This window comes from Tigriopus californicus, chromosome 11 (assembly GCF_007210705.1).
Source record: "Tigriopus californicus strain San Diego chromosome 11, Tcal_SD_v2.1, whole genome shotgun sequence".
Classification (NCBI taxonomy): Eukaryota; Metazoa; Arthropoda; class Copepoda; order Harpacticoida; family Harpacticidae; genus Tigriopus; species Tigriopus californicus.
Genome location: NC_081450.1, coordinates 4,836,565 through 4,842,705, shown reverse-complemented (window position 1 = coordinate 4,842,705; position 6,141 = coordinate 4,836,565). Strand labels below are relative to the sequence as shown.

The 6,141-nt window shown below is 39.9% G+C and overlaps 1 long non-coding RNA gene across 1 annotated transcript; it reads right to left on the bottom strand.

Moving 5' to 3' along the window:
• Positions 1–2,053: 2,053 nt before the first annotated feature.
• Positions 2,054–2,824, bottom strand: LOC131890092 (uncharacterized). The gene is made up of 2 exons (XR_009374270.1): positions 2,406–2,824; positions 2,054–2,343 (listed from the first exon to the last, which is right to left on the bottom strand). It is a non-coding gene; the product is annotated as an uncharacterized LOC131890092 (long non-coding RNA).
• Between the last annotated feature and the right edge of the window lie 3,317 nt (positions 2,825–6,141).

Here is a 6,141-nt window from a genome sequence, read left to right as displayed (position 1 = left end):
CAGCAGCTGACCGGATGAGTCATTGCCATTTTTGGAAGGTTATTGGCCTACTTTTCAATAGAGTAGAGGCAATAACAAACAAAAATACAATTCATGGTATTAGTCAAACAAGTTTCCAACGGCCTCATAAAAACTCTTGCAAAAAATGGGAAACGCAAATTTACTAAAAATGGGCCCAAAAACAAGTGTTTCAGGCTTTAAAGTATTTTTCATGTATGCAAATGAGTGAAAATGTGGCAGTCTATAAAAATACAATGTTATATGTGAAGCTTCTTCTAATGATGAAAGACTTGGAGCTGTAAATTAATCCCTTAACAAGGAGCTATTCAATCCCAAAAGTTAAGGTGACTTCCCCAAAAATGATCATGACCTCACCTTCTTCTCTTGCTTCAATATGCCAAAAGGGATAGACTAGTCCAGTTAGGCAAGTTTTTAATCGTTTCACGAAATATGCCAATCAGTTTGGCGCAAAAAAAAACTGTCCATGAGATTAGCTCACCAAGCGGACTAAGAAGTTTCAAGATGAAAAAGAAGAATTGCAGTCTTTCACTTGATAACTTCCAATGCTTTTATTTCCTTCCAAGATGGGAAATCGTGTAAGACTAACTGGTCCAGTTTTCAAATGTGAGTACTTGCTATGTTGTACAATCGTTTGGGAAAAAAAACCATTCATCAATTCAATGGCAAACGTGGTGTCCTCTGCTCAATATCTTCCACACTTTGCCTACCATCTACCTGTCTTTGATCACTTGATCAACTTGCTGTAACACGAAGTGCAGAATGTGTTAATGGGCTCAAAGCTTGTATATCACACCGTGTTTCCGTACACTTGGAGTACCACACATCATGAAGGTGTAGTTTGTTAAAAAGTGGTGTGCTTCAAGTGTAATCAAAATCAAGGCAATAGCTTTGAAATTGCTACAATGATTCAAAAGGAAGTCTTTTCATCGATCATAGTAAATCAAGTGAAACCTTTGTTGGGATTCCCAAAAAATCACTATGTTACTTGGAGTTTTTTTTGTTCAGAATTCGTCAATATTGACTAGCCGAATCTTGTCAGTCTTTGGTTCTTTTGAAATTGAACACTTGATCGCCATTTGAAATTGTACAAAATAATTAAAATGTTATCACTGAAACATTATGAGAATTGATCTAGAAGCGTGAAGTTCATTTTGGGATTTCTTGTCATTTTTTCCATTGGAGTAATTGGAACATGTTGTTATCACAAAGTAGCCCCACCCCGTATTCCGATCCAAAGAATGAAATTTTCAAGTCAGGTGAAATTCTCAAATGCCCACTCCATTCAAAATTCTTATTTCTAATTTGTCGTTGGAAGAGCTAATAAGTTTGTTGTAAGATATTTAGGATTTTTGATGATCGAATATGTTTGATAGTCTTCCTGATTAATTTCGCATCATGGTATTTTTTGACACCCCGATCTGTTCGATGAGTGCTGCCATACCTTGCGTCTTTGGTTTTGTTTGGCCAAAAGTCCTTCGTACTGCGTGTCAGCATTTTGATGGAAAAATATCATTTTTCAGATCTGAAGTAAACAATAACAGAAGTTGAAGAATGCGCAAGAGTATTCACGCCCAATATTTCATTTATATGGCAACCACCCACGTCGGGGTGTCAAAAATACGGGATTGTGATGCAAAATCAATCAGAGAGACTACCAAACATATTAGATCATCAAAAGTCCTAAATATCTTGCAACAACCTTATTAGCTCTTCCAACGACAAATTAGAGATAAGCATTTTGAATGGAGTGGGTATTTGAGAATTTCGCCTAATTTGAAAATGTCCTTCTTTGGATCGGAGTACGGAGTGGCCCAATTTCGCTAATTGCCATGTCCAATCCTCCTGTTAAAGGTATCCTTGCTTTCTCACAATGATTCTGCCTTGGCCTTGTACTGAACATTGAACTTTTGGCAATGTATGTAAAAAATCTGTCAGTCCTACATAGCCTCACCTCTATCATCTCATACTTGATCCAAACTTACTCCTATCCCTGACTAAGATCCTGCCAACCAACGACACAAAGACAAGCAAATGGCGTGCCAGAGAAAGTTTATTTTGTTTTCCAATTGGTGAATATTAGTTATGTTACTTTATTCTTATGTGTGTTTTCACTTGGAAGGGCAACACTTTGCTCCTCCAGCAACATCCAATTCAAATGTCGATCTCAACCAAAGAATACCTTTCAGCAACCTTGAGCACATTGCCAATACCCATCTCTACATGTGTACAGAGAGCAGGGTTCGCCATTAGTTCGCACCTCGCAGCAAAACTTGCTTCCCATGAATGCCCCCTCACAACAACAACGATGCTTGTACGTCGGACCTGTAACATGGAACGAAGTAAAATTAAACGGCCGAAACGGGGAAGATCAATTTAAGCCTTACAAAATTGACGAGAGCAGTCATTAAAGTATGAGCTGAACAAGTCCCCTCCAAGAGAGAAGCCTTGTCTTTCCTCGGCCATAATCTCAGCCTCTTGGTTCGTGGCCGCAGACCATGTTCCAATCACACCAATGGAAAGAACGGCAAGTAATGCGAAAGTAAACTTCATATTGCGAGCACAAATGTGAATATGTCGAAGTGACTACATTTTGGGCCTTTTATATAATTTCAAATGGCGAGCAAGTGTTCATTTTCAAATTATCAGAGGTTGACAAGATCCGGGTTCAATTTTTGCCGTTTAAAAAATCCCATTGACGTCGTTTCTTTTATGGATGCCACAGAACATTTCCTTTGATTTGCAATCAGCTATATGAAAAGAGGTTATCGATCAACTTACCCTTGATCATTTTCACAATGACAAAGGTGCTCTTGTGATGATTTTCCTGAAGCAAAACACTTCTTTCTGAAACTGCGCCTTTATTGTGAGTTGTATTGATCCCACGTGTAAGGAAATAATCAAATCCCACCTTGGATAGATTGAAATCCTCAACCTTCGAGTGACAGACGTTGTACCTAAGCAGCCATCCGGCAGAACAAATAAGTCATATTGTCTAGACATGGCAAGCAGATAAAGGGATATTTTGTTGATGGCTTCACTCAATCGAATGACACTCAAATAGCATACGGCATGATGGAAAGGGAGAAATGGATATTGGCATCAAAAAATTGCGTATCACATGGGCTGGTTAAGGGTGGCTTTACCCTAGCATGGAAAACCGAGATTGAATCCGGTTTGAGGTTGAAGTTGGAGTAGTGCTGGGGCGAGTTCCGTAAAAGATTTGAGTCGATTGGAGGACGCCAGCCTTTCACTGTACTCAAGTCGAACAAAAAGACTCATACACCAAAAACTCGCCCCAGCACTAGTCCTTCTTTCATTCTCAACCCGGATTCAATCTCGGTTTTCCATCCTAAGGTAAAGCCGCCCTAATACACTTCCTTGAAAAAAAGCCATGCAAACTCAATTGCTATAGGCGGTCGTACTGGGGCAAATAATATGGCTTTTAATGGTAACAAATTCATTCTCATGACATTCGGTAATGTCCCTGCAGGTTCAAAATTCTTGTAGATATTCAGCCTATTCAGCAAGTTGGGTCAGTAAAGGTACTTTTTTAGACTAGGATGGAAAATCAGGCTTTAATCCGGTTTGAGGATCCCTCAACCGGATTCAGTCCGGGGATGGATTTATTTTGTTTTATGAGGTTGAATCTCATGCTCAGGGTGGCCAAGCAAATTGCAAATAATTACCAAAGAAGTTCACATATTGGAATCCCTACATACTACAGAACTAAATACTTTGGCAATGATTTTTGAAAGAAGTGATTTCACTACGGTTTTATAGATCCATTCAGCCCCTTATCGTGGCGGTAATATTTGAACAGTTCCCACAATTTTACTTTTCTACTACTGTGTAAGGAGTTGATGAAACGATGTAGCTACATCACCAAGCCCTTTGGGTTTCAATGTATTTAGCATGCCAATTCAATACTTGAAGGTATTCCAGCTTGCTGATTTGTCTTTTTTAATGATATTCAATATTTGTGTTTTGTTTCATTTGGCACTACGCCTGACAAAGTGGCGTTTTTGCTCGGAATGCTTGAACATGGCTGAGAAGTAGAGTGGAGAGAGAAATGTGATCACAAAAAGACACAAAAACGTTTCTTCAACTATATCACGGATTTTAACCAGTATGAAGTAAAATCAAAATCAACAGTAAACGGAACTTGAACTTATGGCTCATCTATTTCGAAAAGTTAACTTCTTTTTGGCATTAAACACTTTTGTTGGAATTTAAGCATTTTGTAATTGCATACTTCATTAGTTTATATTCTACTGCTAAATCGTAGAAACAAAATAGGTATGAGAGGAAATATGTGCTCTTGGATGAGGGATTTCCTCACGAAGTGCACTCAAGCTGTTTGAATTGATGGTTCATTAGACAGCCCCAGACACGTGGTGTCTGGAGTGCCTCAAGGAACTTTCCTGGGCCTCATCTCGTTCGAATTGTTCATTCCATTACTACATGGATTCTCCCTCCAGTCCTCAATATCTTCCTATGCTAATGATGTTAAGCCAGTGTTTGCTAGAAATTCTAGGAACCAAGGAGACCTATAAAATGGCTTGGACATAATATACAAATGGGTCCCTCTCTGGGATCAAGGTGTGGTTCTCTCATGACAATGCTTTAGTTCGTATGCATGCATATACAATGAAAACTCTAAGGGCCTATATGGACTAGGTGGATTATGAAATGCAATGTATCAAAGTAGTTGAATTGTGAAATCCACAGAGTGGGGTACAATCTTAAAATATCTGGTTATAATAGTCCATGGTGAAAGCAAGCTCTGTGTATGAAAAAAATAGTGAATGGAAGGCCATTCAATTCAACTCATGCAGAAGAGCATGATTGCACATTGAAGTGCCCTAGAATAATAAGATAATATTTGGCGTTTTTCTGGCGTTTTTAAAATACATTTGGCGGTGTATGTCTTGAATTGGCGTTTTTGGGGTCATCCAGCGTTTTTAGCCGTTGCGGCGGAATATATCCACCTCAGGACCCAAGGACCCTCGTCCTTGAGGCGTCGTTTATCAATGACAAGGTAACCTTGCCATTGGGCTTTGGGACAAAGTGGGCCGGAAATACCCATAGGGCGGGCTCAGTCTCTTGGACCATGACTCGCGAGTCCATGAGCTCAGTTGTGCGGTGGTTACATGAACTGGTTTAATGAGCGAGGACGTGGACAGTGAATAGTTAAAATCTTTATTGCTTTTCAATTGGATGCTAAGAGGCCCGCCTCACTTCAGTTTTCCGGCGGCGTCACCAAGCGTTGTCACACAAACGCCTCTGGCCGCTTCCCTGGTGTTCCGTCCCGACATTGATTCCTGCACTGGACGGGATTTACATAGATAATTTTGACCCAAGCGCTAGGTGAAAACCTCTTCAGCCAATGAAGGTCGGCCCCGGAATGTCTGGGATGACCGCTTCAATGTTTGCTGTAAAGCCGCCAGGAGCAAACACCGTGAGAAGCAGCTTCCCCATGTTTGAGATCCCTGAGCCATTGGCGTCAATTTGTCGGGTTGCAAATGTTGAGAGAGCAACACCGGTGGGTACATCCCGCCTGGGGAGCACTGAGGAATGAAAGAAGGAGAATAAAGTTAGTAAACTTCAGCTTTTCTTCTCGTGAAACCTTAAAATCGCGTCTTTATTTTTTTTCCTCCTATTACACCCTTCTCTTACTTAACTCGAATTCTCTCAGAGTGTCTCACCGAACATAAAACTGGCGCTTTTGAAAAGAAGTAAAATGCTGGCTAAGTCTCAAGGGACGAGAAATCAAATCAAGCATCAAAATAGTTTCGTCTCAACAAGTCCAGTTAACCAACTGTAATCGTCACAATAATTATATCAATCAATTTGGAACACCAAATCTGAGCACAAAATTAGCTCACCAAACACCATACAGTTTCAGAATGAAATGGAAGAAGAATTGCAATCGTTCATTTTGATACCTTCCAATATATATTTATTGCTATCCAAGATGGGGAATCTGGCCCGTCTGAGTGGTACTGTTTTCAAAAGTGAACAATTGCAATGTTATACGAAAGCTCGGAGTCCTTGGAAATACTTCCACATTTTTTTAATCACTAAAAGCCATCCATTTATTGACTGGCAAATGTGGTTTTC